The 21,289-nt window shown below is 34.0% G+C and overlaps 1 long non-coding RNA gene and 4 other non-coding genes across 9 annotated transcripts in view; all 5 read left to right on the forward strand.

Annotated features, from left to right (window-relative positions):
* The window catches only part of LOC118184189 (uncharacterized), a 32,961-nt gene that overhangs the window by 8,682 nt on the left and 2,990 nt on the right, over positions 1-21,289 (forward strand). The window contains exon 2 of one of the 5 annotated variants that reach the window (XR_015043787.1): positions 20,859-20,990. The exons of 2 other annotated variants lie outside the window; for them this stretch is intronic. This is a non-coding gene — a long non-coding RNA (uncharacterized LOC118184189). Of the gene's footprint in view, positions 1-1,701; positions 20,991-21,289 lie in introns of those variants that run through there. 2 more of the 5 variants (XR_015043786.1, XR_004757371.2) reach the window with 2 other exon arrangements.
* LOC118184198 (small nucleolar RNA snR60/Z15/Z230/Z193/J17) lies at positions 8,929-9,012 on the forward strand. The gene has a single exon (XR_004757379.1). It is a non-coding gene; the product is annotated as a small nucleolar RNA snR60/Z15/Z230/Z193/J17 (small nucleolar RNA).
* Positions 9,911-9,982, forward strand: LOC118184195 (small nucleolar RNA SNORD36). Its single transcript, XR_004757376.1, has one exon. It is a non-coding gene; the product is annotated as a small nucleolar RNA SNORD36 (small nucleolar RNA).
* On the forward strand, positions 19,811-19,894 carry LOC118184197 (small nucleolar RNA snR60/Z15/Z230/Z193/J17). Its single transcript, XR_004757378.1, has one exon. It is a non-coding gene; the product is annotated as a small nucleolar RNA snR60/Z15/Z230/Z193/J17 (small nucleolar RNA).
* LOC118184194 (small nucleolar RNA SNORD36) lies at positions 20,337-20,408 on the forward strand. The gene has a single exon (XR_004757375.1). It is a non-coding gene; the product is annotated as a small nucleolar RNA SNORD36 (small nucleolar RNA).

Genomic DNA, 21,289 nt, shown 5'->3' on the forward strand with positions numbered 1-21,289 from the left:
ATCGTATTAGAAATGGCCTTATGAGTTCATAAATATATTTTTAAATCAGTGTGCATTTCATCTTGCAAAAGAGTTTTTTTTTAGAACATCTTTAAACATGAAATGCTAAACTAATGTGACAACTCCACATGAGTGATTTTTCATAGATTACTCACACTAAAATTGTCAGACATCTGCTGTTCTGTTAAATATTTTCTTTAAATAAAAAAAAGTAATTAAACTTAAAGGTATAACATTTCAATGATTTAACCATTTCCAGTATGCTGTTTTTTAATGTTGGAATTTCGACCCCCCCCCAAAAAAAAAACTGTAACCTGATTAGGCCTAGAGGAGTACACATATAAAATTTTGTAAAGGTAGCACTTACTATTTTAATTCTGTGGGTGTACCCAAAGCAGGCTCGCTGAGTGAATAGGGCTTTGAAAAGAGTGCTAAAGCGAGCATTGCTGGGAAACGTGTAATAGAGTAAAATATTTTGCCTACGGTTAAACAACACCAGATTCTGAATACCGTAGCAGATTTAGCATTACCCAGGGTGTGCCATGGGAAGCCTACTACTCTAACCCCCCCCCCCAAAAAGCTCTTATTGGTAATATGATGATTACATGTGTATAAGTGAAAAAAGTAACTTGCGTATGTGATATTTTACATTTAATATTTACACTTTCATTTATTTATTTATTTTTTTCCATGGTGGTACTTTTCGAAGAAAGTGACACCACCTTTGAAAATGCACAACCCAACATTGCATGTTTTGCACATGCACAGGGATTCGTATCAAATTCACTATCTGAAGGTAATTCATGTAGCATTTACAGTGCTTCAGAAATGGTTAGCCCTCTCCCATCCATTTGCAAAAAAATTAAAAATCAAACAAAAATAAAGTAATAGTATAGCTACAATTAAAAATTTTAAATTAAAAAGTTAAATAAACGTCTACAACTCAAAACTTCTTTGAATGAAAGTGAAAAACCATAGCGCTAACTGATAAAATTACCCCTGACCTTCAGAAAATCACCCCAACAATTTCTTAGTTGATAACCAATCCTCCCTTCCCCCCCCTCCCCCAAAAAAGAAGAAAAATGGGAAATGAAACACAGCTGTGAACTCACCTTTCTATTGTAAAAAAGCCCACCGGAGAGCTGCAATGAAACAAAAATAGAGTTTTTGCTGTAGTCCTAGTTTCTCGGTGAGCCCACTCTGGTGTTCATCGTTTGATTATAGGCAAGATTTCAAGGTAGAAATTTAAAACTAATATAGAATAAAGAAATTAGCATAGAGCCAAGAAAATAACATCGAAATTTCTTTTCAAACAATTCCTTTTATATACTTAAAAAAATCTGAAAAAATAGGTGTTTAAAAACTAAATATGGCTAAAATATTTGGACTGTTTTGTGTTGTGCTGCCGTGTAGTATAAAAAAGGTTCAGAGTACCTATAAATCCTTTTTCATTAAATTTTTCTCTGTGTACAGAGGGAAATTTTTAGGTGGGCCCAAAACGGGCACACTGTGCCAGAAAGGGTTAATAGTACCTTATTGGATGCAAATCATTTCATTCATAATGAGAAATGGCCCACCAGTGGCCGAGCGGTAACGTCACTGAACACTGGTAGTTTGGTCCGAGGTTCGAATCCCGCGAACGGGCTGGCTGCATGGGTGTTTTCGTGGTTTTCCCCGTGTGTAACGTGTATACGAGCCAGTTTCCCTTAAAACGTAGGTATTCCTCCCTCTAGGCAGATAGCCCTCGAGTGCTTTGCCGTAATCTAATAAACCTAACCAAACCAAACCATAATGACAAATGAAAAGTACTAGAAAATTGCATTTGGTTGATGAGCTCAAGTTTTGCCTCTGGAGTTACTTTTGACACTGCAAAACTTTTCTTTTTTAATTACATTTTTACATTAATTATAGATTTGGAAGTTTCATAAAGTGAAAATTTAAACATTATTCCTCGTTGTTTTATAGAACCTGACTGAAGTTACATTACATAATAGTAGTTCTAATACAAAGTCCGAGATTTGGACATCCAACATTCGGAGTGATCTAAAATCCGGACCTCAAAATCGCCAGCAACTTTTTTTTTTGCTTTATGCATGCGCATTTGATTTTTCCCTGCATAAATAAAACGGGGAGTCCCGATTCTTAATTTCCCTTCTGCACTAAATAAATACCTCGCTATTAAAGAGACAGTAATTTAGCATAAATCTGTGTGATCAATAATTTGACTCCTTTGTTGCGTATCTGCTTGACATACATCTCAAACTGAATCATTCTAGATAGAAAAATCGTTTATTTTGCACTTACTAAGGTTTTGTACCCCTGACACTAACGTTGCGAATTACTACTTTTATTATATTTTGCTTTCATCACCGCATGTTTATCAACATATGACAACTTGTAATGACTCGTGCAGCGATGCCCAAGCATTTTTATATTTGAAGCATATGGTAGCCTTTTATATTGACGTCACGCTTGGCAGTGTTTAGAAATTTCGGTTAAATGCACTAAGAAATATTGACAACAAGAAATTTAACAAAAATTTCTTTCCATATGCTAAAAATAGATTTTATTAATGATACTCGTAAACCAAAAGATTACATTTAGTGCTATTTAAATTAAGAATACCTAATTTGTTTTTCAAATAAATCCAGCGCCAGAGCTCGTATGGCTGCACCGGGCGGCAGAATTTAGAGAACACAAGATTTTTGGAATTTAGAGAAGTACCGAGCAACAAAACTAAGGAATCAAAATATTTTTAGAATTTAGAGCAAGCACTGGGATCCAAAATTTTGGGGCGTCTAAAATTTAGGACCCATAGAGACTGACTGCATCGGTCAGCAAGATATTTAGAGCTGGCTGTCGATAAGTCTTGAGTAGTATACATAGGAATTTATTTATTCAGGACTCGGATAATCCTTAAGTATCTGCAAGAAATAGACGTAAGTATAATAAATAACTAAACTAAAACAATCAGGCTTAATTGTCTCGGTGCGCGGTAGAAGCAAGACAAAATTTAGCGGAACAACTTGTCTTTATGTCGGCAATCTCATGACACATAGCCAAATAATGTATAGCGGTCACTATTAAGCTACGCTAAAATAATACTTTACGGATTCTAAGGAATTTGGGTCATTGAGATTGCGCTGTTCTTTAACTTTCTGATTTGAGCGAGCTTAATTATTTTTTGTATGCTCTTTTTATTACGGGAATTTTATGAAAATTAAAGTTTCAATTTTATATTATATCGAAAAGAGTTTCTGATTCTGCAGCTGCAACAGGATCTATAAAGCAAAAGCATTTTTTGTGGATTCCAACACCCCACTCGCAATGAATAACAGAAAAATTGTTCGTTATGCTAAAAATGAATATCATGGCAAAGTGATGACTGAATGTGTAAGACCATCGCAACGAGGGCGCATCATTGACAGGTCAAATGCTAATGGCTCAAACTAAAGTATTTCACCAAGAAATGAACTTGAAAACTGAGTGCACGCATTCGACTGGTTGGTTAACCAAATTTAAAAATCGCTGTAGTATAAGGCAATTAAGAACTTCAGGTAAAAAAGCTTCAGCTAATACTGAAGTTACTGAACTATTTGCAGATGAATTCATTGAACTCATTAATAGTTAAAAGTTATCTCCAGAGCAAATTTACAACCCTAATGAAAGATGTCTTTTGTGGCAATATGTATCACAAAATACCTTGCCATCCTCTATAGAAAAGGCTTCAACTCGTGTCAAAGATTCCAGTGCGAGACTAACAATTTTAGCATGCGCAAATGCTGCAGGAACGCACAAATGTAAACTTTTCATAATCCGAAAAAATACACAACCTCGAGCATTTAAAGGAGTAAAGAATTTCCCATTATATATCGTGCAAATAAAAGGACACAGATCACACAAATGTTTATGAATGATTGATTTGAAAATCATTTCATATCCGGGGCTTGGCAACATTTCAATAGGGTTTATTTACCTGATGACGCAAAAATTGTCCTGATTGTAAACAACTGTTCGGCTCATACTCCCTTTTAACGTTTTAGAGAAAGATAGTGTATCCGTATTATTCCTTTTTCCAAATTGTACATCCATCATTCAGCCTATGGATATCGAAATAGTGTGCGTGCTGAAATGTGAATATAAAATAGAATTCTTAGAATCCGTGTTAAATTTCTTGAACTATGGCAAGACTATTCAAGAATTTTTTTAATATTTTAGCGTAAAATCTGCTTTGTGGAGCATCACAAGATCACGGGAGTATGTTTCTCCGGATACTTTAAAAAGTGCTTGTCATAATTGCGGTAATAAATGAAGATGGTATGACAAAGGTGTTCCATTGCGATGACAATGCCCCAATTATCAGTTCATTAACGGACAGTGAAATCTGTAGTTATGATATTAGATCCAAAAACCGCTACTGACAGTGAAGAAAGTGTCAAAGAGGTTATTTAAATGAAAAAATTTCGATGAAAATGAACAATGAAACTTTGTAACTAAATAAGAAATTATGTCTGTTTACAGAATTAAATATAAAATAGCACAAAAAAGCAACTTACATTGAAAGAAAAGTTTAAGTAAACAAATAAATATTAAGCTTTGGGGGGGGTAAATTTAGTTACCCTTTAAATCATAGATGCTTCATTATTTCATAAATCACTATTTCATATTTTTAATTTTAAAATTTCTACATGCCATCTTACAAGTTTTAAACTGATGATCTAATATCCGGAATCACTGAAGTCCCGAGGAGTCTTGATCTCTGACTTTGTACTGTATTACATGATCAAACATCTCTTGCAAAAACATTTTGGTGATCCTTTGAAACAGTGGTGTTAGTCTGATAAATTAATCTTAAAACCTGGTCATAAGCTGAAAATTAAAAAACTAGCTATGAACTCAAGCTCAGTCTTGGTTAGGCAGACAAGTGATATTTTTTATTTTACTCATTTTCTATGCAAAGCAGAAAATCAAGTAGAGAGTTGTTATTGCTTTATTTCATTTGGCATTTGCACTTGGACAGCAAAAAGTGGGTACTTTGAAACAAAGGCCTTGTGAAGTCCTTTGTTTCACAGTACACACTTTTTGCTGTGAAGTGAAACTTTGAAACAAAACATTGTTTTTGTAAACAATTTTTATTTTACTCGTGAAGCAAGTAATTCAACATCAAATGATAGCATTCTTTTTCCTCCATTTAGATTTGGGGGTGGAGGAGAGCTTAGCATTAATATAGTGGCAAATTTTGTACTGCCTTATTTGGGTGGATATAGCATTGCAATAATATTAACTGCTTGTTAAATTTAAATAATTTTCTTAGAATCGGTTTAATATTACTTCGCTAATTCTTTTTCCCCCATATGCAGTTAATTTTATCACTTATTCATCTATTGCATATACTATTTATTTCTTTTAATTTTAATCTGGTAAGGATTGCAGTTTCAAATACTATTACATATATGCATTCTTCTAATGTATATATGATATGAGCCAGATGTCCACTATAACTTCATATTTTGAAAACTGAAATATTAAACTTAATTAAATCAATTTATGTTAAACCATAAGAATTTCTGGGTGACTTCCTTGTAATCATTTTGGTAAAGTAATGAAAATTCAGAAGTTTGCAGTCTTAAAATGTCTTCCAATAAAAACATAAATTAGCAATGATGTGATTTTGTCTCGTTCGTATGATGATAATGATTATAACAAGTGTCTGAGCTACGTTTGTGCCTTTTTTTTTTTTTTTTTTTTTTTTTTTTTTTTTTTTTACTTTCGACGGTGCATGTTGTCTTATAACATGAATGCTGCTTTTAAATATTTAAAATAATAAAACAGCATGATTAAACAAAACACGTGGCACATAATGTAATACAGTATACATGATGGTCAAATTTCAAAACACGAGTACAAGAAAAAATTATTTAAATATAAGAAATATTCTGTCAAAAATTATAGAAATTAGAATATAACAGAGAAAATTCTAAAAACCAGTGGATTTCATTTTTAAAGTTTCCCGTCCCATGCTCCTTCCAAAAGTACTATAAATATGCAGAGTGCCACCCTATCACTCTTCTATTTGGGAAGGATTTTGATGGTATATTGATTATGACTGAATATTTTCCATTACCCTTTCTTGAAGTGTTACATTAGTTGAATTTTTGATATATGTAAAAACAATTATTGAATTAAAATTCTGTTTTGGGATTGACCTTTCAAGAAATATTTGCATTTTTGTGCGAGGCAGTATTTCTGGAGGATAGCAAAATTTTGATTTAATCTGTTCTTTTTTGTGATAAAGGAAGAAATGAGAGGAGGAGGCTTCGACTGGTTCTTCTCATGCAATCCTGAAGGCAGTGACTTGCCATTAAGATCAATAGCTTAACCCTTTCACACCTAACCGGACACATACGTCACAAGCAAATTTAAAAAAATACTCTTGGGATAGAAGTGCTTCTCTGTCTAATGGGAGACTTTCCCACCAGTCCTGCTAATATTTTTTAAGGTATTTTCATTCATAGAACATAGATGGCACTACCGTACATAATGCAATTCCCGCGTTTTTGAAGTGTTGTAACAGCTCATTCTGTACTCTACGAACGTAAATAGTTTAGTTTTGGAAAATACCGCCTATTTTCGATTAAATTTTGATTTATTCATAAATCTAAGGCCAGATAAGTTACTCACGAAGCGGATTACCTCTAATAAACTGGTAAGTGGCAAAGTTTTACTTCCGTTTTTATTATCGAGACATATGTTACCTCTCGTCTTGGATAGTGGGAACACATTGTCCCAACAGTCCTATGTGATCATTTCTCTAGATATTATATTTTTTGGTTACTTTTGAAATAGTTGCTTATTATTTTAAATTTAGGCACATATTAATTCAATCTAAAATGACTCGACGCCGGGGACTTACTAATGAAGAAATCAAAAAAATTTTAGAAGAGTTAGATGACGAAGATGCTGATTTGGATGATGAAATAGATGATCCCGATTTTCAAGATCCAACACACAATTTGCAGTACTCATCCGATTCAGACGTGTGTGAAATGGATATCGATCATGATACCATTCCCCAAAATACAAAGAACAGCGATGCTTTTAAGTGATACTGGTACGGCATCACTTTCATCAGCTGATGAGATACCATCAGCTAATGCTTCAGGCTGCAAACCAATCTTATGGTTTCATGCAGATTCAACTTTCCAACCTTGAATGACAATTCCAGCAGAGTCATCGCCTAGTTTGTTATTCAAATTAAATCGTTCAGCTACCGAATTGGACGTATTTCTCAAGATATTTCCAAAAAGTCTTACGATTTGGATCTCTCAATGCACAAACCAATGACTCGAAAGGTTAGGACAAACAATTCACCCTACAGACCCCTCTGAAATTTGCTTGTCCTTGGATGCATGCTTGTCATGTCTTACAATAAGGTACCGAAATTCTCTCATTATTGGTCATTTAATCCTTCTTTGGGAAACGTAGCAATAAAAAATGCTATTTCAAGAGACATGTAAAACGTTGCTGTCGAAACTATATTTTGCTGCACCAGAAAAGCCAGAAAATGCAAGTAAAACATATATTGACGAGGTTGTTTTGTGCCTGAAACAAACTTTCAAACAGTGCCGAAGCGAAAGCTCATATCAAGCTATTGATGAATCAATGGCGACATTCAAGGGACGTTCATCCCTCAAACAATATATGCCGATGAAACCTGTGAAAAGAGGGATAAAAATCTGGTGGCGATGTGATTCAAAACCGGGATATGTATATGACATGAACATTTATTCCGGAAAAGAAACGGGTGAAGTTCAAGGCACACTCGGGGAACGGGTACTATCAAGGCTAACGGAGACAATCCAAGGTAAAGACGTGATGCTTGCGTTTGACCGATTTTTTACAAGTGTCCCCCTGATGGAAACCCTGAAATTTCCTGCTGTTGATACATGCATCAAGACACGCAAAGATGTTCCTAATTTTGCAACAAAAACTAACCAAAAGGGGTGAGGCTGAGTTTCTCATAACTAAAAATGGAACATTATGTGCAAGGTGACTTGATTCAAAGGAAGTGATGGTGCTAAGTAATTGCCATGAAGCTAAATACACGAAAGTAAATCGCACCATGAAAGATGGAAGCAAAGAAGAATTTGAGTGCCCTGTGGCAATCGAATTCTACAACAAAATCATGGGAGGTGTAGACCTTGCAGATCAAATGGCAAATGTCTATGAATTAGATTGAAAATCTTGCAAGTGGTCTTTTTTTCACCTGTTGATGAGCACAGTGGTCAAGTCATGGATTGCGTACTGCGAACTCAAACATTGAAAAACCCCACTTCTTGATTTCATTGCACCTCTTGCAGAAGCCTTGATGGCGTCCAGAAAGCTCATCGCCGTAGAGGAACTGGATGCCCATCCAAAACATCACGAAGCTTACTCAATGTTGGTGACCATCTGCCAGTAACAACAAAAACCCGACGGCGGTGCCGTAAATGTGCACATCAAAAGAAGGAATCGCACACTAAAATAATGTGCACGATGTGTAATGTCGCATTGTGCATTGATTGTTTCAAACCATACCATTCGTAATTAAATGTTTATGACTGGAAAATCATTGGTTTTCTTTACAAAATTATTCATTGAAGACTACTGGGACACGTATGTCCCAGCGGTCAGGACTGATGGGACATATATGTCCCGGTCCTAAATCAGTGTTCAAAATTTTTCTAAAAATATAACCTCTTAATTTTTAGCATTCTAGAGTGCCGTACTCATAGTTTATGTTATCAAAATTGTTCTGTTGTTAAAAAAAAAAAAAAAAAACTCGTCGCGAAAGAGTTAAACATTTCATTGTGAATGGAATTAAATGATATACTTTTCCCATGCTCAGAACAGTTATAATTTGAACGAAATTTTTTCACACATGTTTATGCATTACTTGTAATGAAATTATAGTTCAGCTGAAAATGATGCTGACGTTTCTAGTGTGTCTTTCGCTCCTAACTGAAGTTTATGCATAAGTATAATAATTGGATCTTGGTCTTTATTTGAACAAAAAAAAAAAAATTATAAACTGAAGTATTTTCATGAAGGAAATTGATCTTTCAAATATTATGTATATTAACGCTTTGAAATCCAGACCCTTCGCTAACTTGTATCCTTAAAATACTGAACCGCCCGAAGTAGTTTTCCAGTTTCACAGCAATTTCCTCCCCCTCCCCGTCCATTAACACAGAAAATAGGTGAGAAGATTTCCAGTGACATCCTTTGTACTTTCTAACAAAGATTCCATTAGCCTTTGATCCCGTTCTGTATAAAACTATTCTGAAGGTCAGACCAAAAAGCCTTTCTGGCTTTGTTATGATCATGACTGAGATTTTTGCTGTTTAAAGCTTAAAAGCACACTGTACCCCAAAAGAATCAACAACAAAATGTCTCGATCAACCAAAAGATAAACATCTTAGGACAAGCTGTCTGCAGTAAACTGATACAATGCATTTGGGGAAACTGCACCTGCTACTGGGAAAGGAAGAAAACAAGATTACAGCTGTTTTCGGGCGGTTCTGGTTGTTTCAATGTAGGGCCCTGTGGGGCGGATTAGATGTGAAGGAGTTAAGCATGTTCTAAAGTCACTAAAAGCTGGTGTCATGCTGTGATGATACTTAAACTGAAAATGATTTTTCATGAATATTTTCCACCAAGATCTCTGAGCATAAAAGCAATTCTTTGTATGTGTTATTACTATTGTAAATTGCCATACAGTGTTGAAGGTATGTTCAGTGTTAATTACTTTTAAAAATATTTTTAGACCAGTGCTTTTTTTTTTTTTTTTTTTTTTGTGTGTGTGTGTGTGTTACAAATATTTATAAAATTTTTAAAACTTAATGCATTACTTTTATATACAATTTTGTATATGCAGTGATGAGTTCTTAGACTACAGAAATTTCATGTTGAATAATTTTTGAGCTTTTTAACTCTGAGCTATTTTTAAGTGTTTCTAATTAGTTAATTTTTTATGTGATAGTACAGATGCAGAATTTGTGTCAGTTGCTGAAATCTTTAAAGAACGTAACAAGTTTGAGGGCATACTTGTTTTTATGATGATTGACTTAAGTCTCTGATACTGAATTCTTTTGGAGATATATACTGAAAAGCAAGCTTATTTACACTTAACTGTTACTGTTTTCCACTTTGTAAAGTATGCAGAACATAATAATATAGTTTTTACTATCTAAAGCAATGAACAGTAATATAATTGGTTCAAGTGTATGAGAACTTGAAATTCTGATGTATTACAGCTGATCCTTGAAGTGTGCAGGTTTTAGGGATGCAGTCATCTGCTGCAGCTCCAAATCCTCGCATCACCTTTCTTTTTCTTCCCCCCCCCCCCCCGTCAAGTATTTGAGCAGTTACCAAGTACTTAACCAACCAGTAACTATAGACCTCCAGAGCCTCAGTAATGACATAAATTTATCTAATGTGTCTTTATACATAAGAATCCTTACAAAGCCAAATTTAAAAAGAAACAGGATTTTAGAAAAAATATTAATATTGTGGATGTCGTAAAACATGGTATAGCTGATGAATAAAGAATAGCTTGGAGTTATATCTGGCTGAACACCTCATTTATGCATGAAAATATTCTTACCAGATGCAGCTAAAATATAAATATTTCTCTCTTACACACACCAGATTATGTTGTCTGTTTGGTAACATCTCTCAAATGCCGTTGTGTGTTGTCCGTTCACGTGGCAATCCCAAGCTGAGTATTTGAACTCCTCATGCATAAGTACCGTATGATTTTTCACATTGTAACAGTTTATTTGTGGCAAAAATGTGAAACTTAAATTTTGAATAGTTTTTACATTCATAAACAAACTAAATACCTAACAGCTAAAAGAAGACTGACTTCATCTTCCTGAACTTATGAAATTCCTCCCTGGAGTTAAGATCAGAGCTGAGTAGTCGATAAGGAAAAGAACTGACTCCTGGAATTTTAATGACTTCTACTCGACTCTGACTCCCTCATATATATATATAAACATATAACACATGGGTTACAGCTTATTTTTTTTAATATAAAAGAAGTAATGGATGTTGCAGAAAAAAAAAATTGATTTCATAGCAAATTATTTATATTAATTAGCATTTATTATGAAATTGAAAAACTGGTATTAGTTATTTCTAAGAAACTGTACAGCTTCAGCAAGATCTCCTTTGTTGGAGGGCCATAGATCTGATTTGATAAACTTCAGAGCTTCTATTGTTAGGGCTACTTCTTTTAACTTTTCAGGATAGATTTTTCTGAGTTCTGAAAGAGGTGTCTTGCAAGTGCAATTTCTGCATGGCCATTTCCTCAAAGGCCATGCAGAAATCTTGTTTGTATTTTTTCATTTTTATATCTAAAGGCTGTTGTTTCTTTATTTTCGTTCGCTTTGCCTTAGCCTTTTCAATATTTCTCAAAATCTAATTCATCACTGGAAAAGGACGATAGAGACTCAATTCCAATGTCTGCAGTTTGACTGTTTTGATTCGAATTCTCCAATTGTTCTGAGAATAATTTCATTTTTAATGAAAGTTCATAGATGACTTTCTTTGCCTTTTTAATTTGTTTGTCATCCAAGAACATTCGGTGTTTTGGATCTCCATATATTGAACCCAGCAAGATCTCAGTGTCTAGCAAACTAGTTTCTCTTTTCTTCATTGAAGAAATTATTCCTTCTGCAATAAACCCTCCATTTCAGAAAAACAAACATTCCATTCTCGCCTCCTGTCAATTCTTCAGATTGCAGCTTTTTTTGTGGCTATATATGGTACAGAAAGAGTTTCCAAATCTGCAAGAGCATTCCACTATTTTTCTGTTAGTGAAGCATTAGAGTTATTTTTATGTCCTAGAAAAGTTCTTAATTCTAAAAACCTCTTTATCATCAAATATGTATACTTTCTTATTGCGTTGCGTGATCAGTAATTGCTCTTTTTCCTGCTCGCTTCCTAAAAATGGCATCAATGTTAGGAGTTCTTGCTACTGTTGCTGCTTTCCTAAATTTGCCAGTGAGATTTGTAATTAAATGAATCAGTTTAATCACTAATGGCATATATCACATCCATCCTCCTCCCTTATATTTCTTTATTAATATGTCAATAAAACAGAAAATAATTATTTATTAATGTATAAAAGTCCATAAATAAAAATAATAACTTAGTGTGTCATTAATTTTTTTTTCAATTCATTTCAAATTCAAACTGGAGTCGGAGTCGACCTGTTTTTAGCGACTCCAGCTCTGACTCCTTTTACCCCAAAATATACCCGATTCTGACTCCACAGCCCTGGTTCTGATGTGAAAGATAGGCTAAGAATAATACAGTTAGGTTGATTTTAAGGGAAAGGTATGCTTTTGTGGAGTATTTTTCTAAAGGAAACTGTCATATATTCATGTTGCATATAGAGAAATCTCCTATTCTGGACATTGTACTACCAATGTTTAGCAAATTTACTGCCTATAACTAGTATACACACAGTATTACAGTTGCTGTTTCAGTTTATTCATTCTAAACAAGTTTATATCTGTAGGGAGTCAAGAACACGAAATGTTCATTCGACATTACTTTCTCCTAATCCTGGTGTGGGGTATATGAGTAATAATTGATGGTTTTGTTAAATCACGGAAGTTAAAGCGTTGTAAAAGATTATTAAAGCTTTAAGTGCCCGACTTAACTTTTTTAGGTGATGGACAAAAACTAAAAGAAAAATAAATCTTGCTCAAAAAATAATCTGTAGTCTTAAATCCTAAGGTGGAGAGGAATGGTGTGATTTGTCTTAACCCACTTTACATAAAATCAATAAATTATTTCTTAGAATCAATTAACTCAATCAATGCAAATTCACATTTAATAAAATTTCACCTGAAAAAATAGACTAATAAGCCTGCTGGTGCTCAGGTAAAAATAGTATGGTATCTCTCAAACAAAAACATTACTTCAATTCACTTACACTACATATTCAGTCATTTACTAAATTAACTCAAGAGCAACTAAGATCGTTTTCATTAATTCAAAAACCTCATAAACACCAGAGAACAAATATTCATAATATCATCAAACGGTTCCTCTAAAAAAAGATTCAAAAATGTTTAAATACATTCTTGGCACCTAAAAAAGCATTACAGTTTATTCAAAAGCAACATTCAAATAATTATAAACAATTGGCTAGTGCAGTGGTCGGCAAACGTTTATTACACTAAATAAAACTAAATTTTAATACTTAATAAATATTTATTAATGCAAACAATGTGCTTGCATCTCCTTGGAAAGTTTGAGTAAGTCAGGTTTGTATGTTGTTTTTAATTTTAGGCATGATTCCAAGTTCTCATCAATAAGACGACTTCTCAGTTTAATTCTTGATAATGTTCATGCTTGAAAAAGATTGTTCGCATATATATGTAGAACCGAAGAGGGAAAGAACAGCAAACACAAGCTTTTTCAGCTGATCGTGTCAGGAATACTATTCCAAGCGTTGAAAATGATCATGTCTTCCTTCTCCAGGTCATTCAAAGCGGACCACTTGTGTTATGAACTAAGATCACATTTTTTCTTCTCCAATATTTCCAATTCAACACAAAGACGTTCAAATTTAGAGTGCCATATCTCCTTGTTTTTTAAATCCAGCAATTGTATTTCAAAGTTACCAATGTCAATTTCAAGAAAAGGAAATTTCAACTTGGTTATCGTAGCATTAAGAGGATTTTTGACAAATGCTAAAGTTGCTCTGCTGTTTTTAAATTCCTGAGAGATGCTTCCCTCATATTTAAAATTATTGTTTTAAAATGGTGTTTATCAATAGAAGAATTATTTTCTTGGCGATGCTTCAGCAGACTCGGAAAGTAAAACAATGTTTCCCTTTCAAACTTCTGTGGAAAAATGGGTAATTTGTTTTCGAATGTTATTACTTCTTCTAACATCGAAAAAAATTAAGTTTCCTTTCCCTTGTAGTTTACGATTAAGCTGATTTAGATGAGACATAACATCTACCATGAAATAAACGTTTTGAATCCACTGATCATCTGTTAGTTCTGGATAGTAAACGCCCTTCTCAAGGAGAAATGCTTTAATTTCCGGAAAAAGGGACGCGAACATTCCCTCTTGATAACCAACGTACCTTTTTTATGAAGCAGAAGATCAGCGTACTCACTCTCCATTTCAAATAAAAATTCTTTGAATTCGCGATGATTAAGAGCTTTAGTTAAAATGGAGTTGATAATGGTAATCACTAATTCCATAACTTTACAAATTTCTTTCAAAGTACAAGTCGTATTCGGAAACTAAGTACCGTTTAAAAAAAAAATAGTAAAACAATTTTTTCGAATTCAATTTTATTTTTACGTGAAAATACATGTCTTAAACTATTTTTCAACATAGTTTCTGCCAATGATCAAACACTTGTCATAGCGGGTGACCAGTTTTTGTATACCATCGTCGAAGAAACTTCCCGCCAGTTTCGATAACCACGACTCCACAGCATTTCTCATGTCATCATCAGATCCAAAGCGCTTGCTACCAAGCTCGCGCTTCATGTGCAGGAACAAGTGATAGTTGGACGGCGCCAAGTCCGGGCTGTATGGCGGGTGATCGAACTGCTCCCAATGAAACTGTCGAATTAACGATTGAGTGACACCAGCAGTTTGAGGCCAAGCATTGTCATGGAGCAACACAATTCCTTTACTGAGCATTCCTCTTCGTTTGTTTTGAATGGCACGCGTTAGTTTTGTTAAAGTCTCACAATATCGTGCCGCATTAATGGTTTCACCTCTGGGAAGAAATTCAGTAAGCAAAACGCCTTTCCTATCCCAGAAGACAGTGCACATGATTTTTTGTGATGACATTGTCACTTTGAACTTTTGTTTTTTCAGAGAATGAGTGTGTCTCCACTCCATCGATTGTTGGTTCGATTCTGGTGTGAAATGACACACCCAAGTTTCATCACCTGTCACAATTTGTTTTAAAAAGTTTTCTCCCTCATCACTGTACCGCGTGAGAAAGGTCAGGGCACTACCAAGTCGCTTTGTTTTGTGAACATCAGTGAGCATTTTTGGAACCCATCGGGAAAACAGTTTGCGATAATTCAAGCGGTCAGACTCAATTTCGAACAAAACGGTACGTGAAATTTGTGGAAATGCCTCTGAAAGAGTTCTCATTGTGAAGCGTCTGTTCTCATGAATTGCTTCATCGACTTTCCTTACCAAATCATCGGTGACAACAGAAGGCCGACCACTCCGAGCCTCGGCATCCGAGACATTTGTTCGACCTGCATTAAACATTCTTACCCACTTTCTCACCAGTGCACAGCAAACTGAAAACACAACATAGAGCAACCAAAATGGCGACAATTGAAAGTCAGTGAACAAGAAAGGCTAATGCGCATGCGCGATACGCCTACCACAGCGCTGCGACGGCGCTAGAATGAAACAATACTTAGTTTCCAAATACGCTACGTAGCAAGAACCCCTTTTCTTACGCCAGTCATATTTTTGGCCGCATCTGTTGAAGTCGGCACGATTTTATCGAAGGGAATATGATGCTTGTCCATACACTCAATTACAGCATTGGCGATATCTTCTCCACGCATCTGACCTTTGAGTGGCAATAATCTTAAAAGTTCTTCTTTAGGGCTTGAATGAGACATAAATCTTACAAAAAGTGACAGTAGGATAAACTTATCAGTAATCTGCAAAATTAACCTTAAAGATGAAAAATAACACGTCATACCAAAGTTCATACTCGCGTTAATTATAAGTTTACCCTTTTTATTTTTAACATTCTCTAGCTCACAAATTAAGCTGGTGGAACAATCTTTAATCCTTCAAAATAACAGGTCATTTACTTAAAATTTCAAATCACTCCTTAAAATATATATATGTAATAAAAACAAAGTCGGAAGTAACTGAAGAGCAGAATAAATAGATTCAAACTCAGAAGCAATGACCAGGAAATTGGAGGCGAATGCAGATTAAATCTTCAGTTCTATTTTCAGCAACATCTTACGACTACACACAAATTGGCACATTAAATGTGCCTGTTCCAAAAGGCTTACATTTTTTATATATTTGTAGCAAAAAAAGAAGCAGACGGACAGCAGTGTAGCTAGACCAAAGTGTGGAAAGCAAGTGTGTTATGTTCAGGATGAAATCTCAAGTCAGACTGAGTTAGTTTTGGTTCTCGAAATTTGGTTGGCTAGTTAATATTGCTGTAAAATTATTATTGGCTACTTGAGTTTTAGTTCAATTTACATCACCAGAATTATGTAAGTCGTATGACATATAATAGTCTCGAAATGACACAGTGCAGAGATAGGTTACTATTTTTAGAATTGAGAAGGGAAATTACTTTATGCTGCTAATTTAATCTTTTACATAATTCTTTATTTTTCTTACATAGTATATATAGAGAGAAAGATGATTATATAACTAGGCCACCATGAAATTAGTGGAATAAATTAATAAAATGAGAGAAATAATTAAAAAAATTTCACTCTTAAGATGGGAGACAACTTTTTTGAAATCTGTAGTGTCAATCAGGAAAAAGGAGCGAATACCATTTTTCTAATGAGAAAACTTTTTTAAAGCTTCCATTATTACAGGCACAACAGATGCCGGATATTAGGAGGTAGAAACTTATACAGTCAAAATTCGTTAATCCAGACTCTTCGGGACTTTGGCAATTCCGGATTATAGATCATCAGTTTAAATCTGGTAAGATGGCATGCAGAAATTATAAAATTAAAAATATGAAACTGTAATTTATGAAATAAAGAACAATTGTGATCTAAAGGGTATCAAAATTTAAAAAAAAAAAAAAAGCTTAATACTTATTTGTTTACATTATTAAACATTCTTTCAATGTAAGTTGTTTAAGTTGCTTCGTTTTTTGTGATAATACTTTCTCTTTAATTCTATAAACAGACATAATTTCTTGTTCAGTTACAAAGCTCCGCTGTTTAAGTCCTATATTTGCTGCGTTGAGAATACCAACTAATTTGTCAATCGAAATTTTTTCGTTTTCAATAACCTCTGTGTCACTTTCTTCACTATCGGAAGCGAATTATAATGACGAGGAATTTGATTTAAATCATATCAAAGACGGAGTACATCAAGATGAAGTACTACATTTAGTAAGGAATTATATATTATATTATACAAATAAAATAAAAACATCTGCCCTGAAGATAAGGATAATGCTGACAGATCAACTTCCAATTCATTGCGCGCCGCATAGACCCACATTGCATGTTTCGCACATGTATCTTCTATGAGGTTTCTTCCTTGTGCTACAAAATGTACACTGCCTGGATCTAAATTTCACTGGTATATGTCCAGTGTTGTTTAGTTTCTTTTTATTTGGCACATGAAATTTGTGGTTTTTTATGTAAATGGGGGGGGGTTGGTCTTATGGGCTATGGTACGGATCATTCGTTTCCCATTCGTACTTATTTTACTCATATTTCATCCCAAAATATTTTTAATTTAAATAAAACTTTAAGCGATTTCTATTTTTAATTATAGCAAAGTATATTTACATTAAATTTAGACCACAGGAAATAATTTATAAAATCACAATACTAGCTTGGGGAGCAAGTGTGTTGAGGTCAGAGGAAAGTCTCTGGAAAAGAAATACCTTTTTACTGGGCAGGTGCGTGTATTGTTTAGTAATAAAATAAATCTGTGGTTTCAAAATCCCTTATCTATATCCGGGTAAAAAAAAAAAAAAAAAAATTTCCTATTTGAGAAGCAAGCAGACTGATTGTAAAGAGCTATGTTTCCCAACTTTTTTCGTGCTATTGCCCCACCTAATCCTCTCTAAAATTCTTATGCTCCCCTTAGCATATACATAATTTTTAATATTCAAAAACTGAAATATTCACGAAAGAATCTTGAATGATAGGCTTTAGGAAGAAATATTTAAGCATTTAAATGTCCATGTCTACAGCGAAAATTCTTTATAAAATGTTTAAAATGAATCGCAATTTAAACACTTTTTTTACGTATACGTCTCTTACATTGTTCTTTATTTTTGAGAATAAATATTAAAATTTCGACTTCTTGAAGAAAATTTGGAAATTTGAACATCCTTTGTCCCTTGGCCTAAAACTCTGGATTAGTAGTCCTTTTTCGAATTGCCCCCCTGTGGGGCGTGAGCCCCAGGGTCCCACGTTGGGAAACACTGGTCTAGAGCATTGTGACACATTGCGATGAATAACTTTTGAAATTCAAAGTTTTTTATATAAATAAAAGGAAGTTACTTTGTCTCATTGAAAACGAGTTTTAAAAGGCATCCGATTTGAAGTACTAAAACCTAAAACATGTATGATTCTGCAGTCATTTTGTGTTATTTAGAGGTAAAAGGTCAGTAATCAATTGATTTTCGCTCAAATATTTCGGGAAGAAGAGGGGGGAATTTGAAAATTGGTGATTTCAGGGCGCGATTACCACGCATGAAAGGGTTAATGTGCTTACGAAAATTCTCATCACCAAAAGCCGAGAGAAACACGGCCTCAAACTGCTGGCGTAGGCAGCACGCCAAACGCCCTAGATTGTCTTTTAAAGAAAATTCACCACTCTAAAATTAAAGCCTGTCTCACTTAAACAACCCTTACAAGCTCCAAAGAAAACTGTTTCTAAACGCACTAAAAACTGTAGGCCAAAAAATTCTGCATAAAATTAAACTTCACTCCCCAACGAATCGAAGCAGAGACGTTGTACAAAGAACTGTTGACCAGCTGGAAACAGCCAGTCACCCAGAAGTGTGAGAAACCAAAGTTTGACCCCCAGCTGACAAGTGGAAAAAAACATGAGATAAGAATCAAACTGCCCCTTAAGATAAAATTTACAGACACCCTTCCGCCCAAAAGAAACTAATTTATTTAACAGCTTGCAGCATTCATAAAATGAAGTGAATGCAAGACTCCAATTAAAACTTCCTTTTACCACCCAGTAAACAAAACCCCTGCAGTGCATACTGTACTGCCTTCTATTATAAAAGCTATGGAGAAAGAAGTCTTTTCTATAAAGAATGTTCAAAAGAAAGGCTTCCTGTCTTTGTTACAAAATCAAACCGTTGAAAAATAAATAGCTAAAGACTTTGACTGTTAAAAATACACTTTTTACAATTTAAATAAAAATAAATTAAATAACAAGCAGAATTTAAAATTCGTGACACAGCAGTTTACCCCTGCACATTTTTAACAGCGGGTCTATGACCGGCTGGATATAGGATGAAGTCTCAGAAGCTTTGGGTGTAAGATTTTTCAGAATGTGCATATGGATGATAATGCTCTTCCACATGGAACAAACCTTGTTGTAGAATTCCTTGAAAGTGAAGACATTGAGCAAATACCGGGGTCAGCAAAATGTCCTTCTCTTAACCAAATAGAGAACTTATGGGACTTAGAAAAGCTGCTGGCATGGATACATCTTCCTCCTAGATATGTGAATGGCCTCAAGACTGCATGGCTAGAAGAGAGGAGCTTCATTCTCTGAACTGTGGCTAATAATATGATTGCCAGCATGAAAACCCATTGTGATACATGTTCGCTAGACATATGAGATCGTATTCCATATTAAATTCACGAGCCTTAATTTTTTTCCAGGGTATTCCCTTTTTTCTGAACTCTTCTTGTAACATATTACCATTTTTATTGTTTAATGCATTTTGATGTTATCATTCCGTACAAACTCGTAAAAGTTTGTTTCTAAACTAAGTGTTGTTTAGCAAATATCTGATAGTTATATTTAGAACTTATTTTTTCTGTATTAGTGTTTATGCATTGCTTGTGATGAAATTATAGTTCAGCTGAAAATGATGCTGACGTTTCTAATATGTCTTTCGCTCCTAACTGAAGTTTATGCATAAGTATAATATTTTATGAGTATAATAATCGATCTTTATTTGAACATAATTTTTTTTTAAACTGAAGTATTTTCGTAAAGGAAAATTGATCTTTCAGATATTATATATATTAAGCATGTTCTAAAGTCACCAAAAGCTGGTGTCATGCTGTGATGATACTTAAACTGAAAATGATTTTTCATGAATATTTTCCACCAAGATCTCTGAGCTTGAAAGCAACTCTTTGTATGTGTTATTACTGTTGTAAATTGCCATACAATGTTGGAGCTTGTTGAAGGTCATTGTTCAGTGTTAATTTTTTTTAAGAAAATTTTTAGACCAGTGTTTTTTTTTTTTTTTTTTTTTTTTTTTTTTTTTTTTTTTTTTGTGGGGGGGGGGGTTTACAAATATTTATAAAATTTTTAAAACTTAGTGCATTACTTTTATATACAATTTTGTATATGCAGTGATGAGTTCTTAGACTACAGAAATTTCATGTTGAATAATTTTTGAGCTTTTTAACTCTGAGCTATTTTTAAGTATTTCTAATTAGTTAATTTCTTATATGATGGTACAGATGCAGAATTTGTGTCAGTTGCTAAAAATCTTTAAAGATAGTAACAATTTTGACAGAGTTTAAGGGCATGCTTGTTTTTATGATGATGGACTTAAGTCAGTTCTGCTGAGTTTTTTTGGAGACTTATCTTATACTGAATAACAAGCTTATTTAAACTTAACTATTAGAGCCAGTTCACGCTAACACATTGTAACCAGTCAGAAGCGAGTTCAGGGGTGGTATTTTCCAGATGGCTGGAGACTGCGCGAGTTGACTTAACTTCAGCTTTTTTCCGCTTGGCACGTTAGTTTCTGATGTCATGTGATTACATAAACCAGTTACGTTTGTTTACTTACCCGCTGACTACTGTAGCTTTGGAAATCAATTCCCACTTTGTATCAAGAAACAATGAGTTTTTCTTCTATAGTGACCGACGAGCTTCTGATAAATGAACTGCAGAAGTATTCGTACAAGTACAATTTAAATGATAAACGGCATAAAAATTCGCTGATGAGAAGAAATGCTTGGATCAGCATAGGTGAAATGATTTGATCTAGAGGTGAGTGGCATAAAATTTTTCTGCGTTTTAAATTGATTAAAATTATCTTTATTTTAGCTACTTATGCTAATTCTTGAAATATAACTGATTAAGTCTGACTACAATTAACTTTTAAATAAATTCGTAAAGCATTATTTACTGAATTTGTAAGTTAAAAATATCGTAACTTCCTCGCATACTATTGCTTAAGTGAACACTTTCTTTTATTTCATTTTTAGGTTCTATTCTTTAATCAATTAAGATAACAAAGTATTATGATTTATGATTTTTCTATAGATTAAAGTTTCTGATTTATTTAT

The sequence above is a fragment of the Stegodyphus dumicola genome, chromosome 1 (assembly GCF_044657685.1).
Source record: "Stegodyphus dumicola isolate Sdum_Otavi_A_Nest chromosome 1, ASM4465768v1".
Classification (NCBI taxonomy): Eukaryota; Metazoa; Arthropoda; class Arachnida; order Araneae; family Eresidae; genus Stegodyphus; species Stegodyphus dumicola.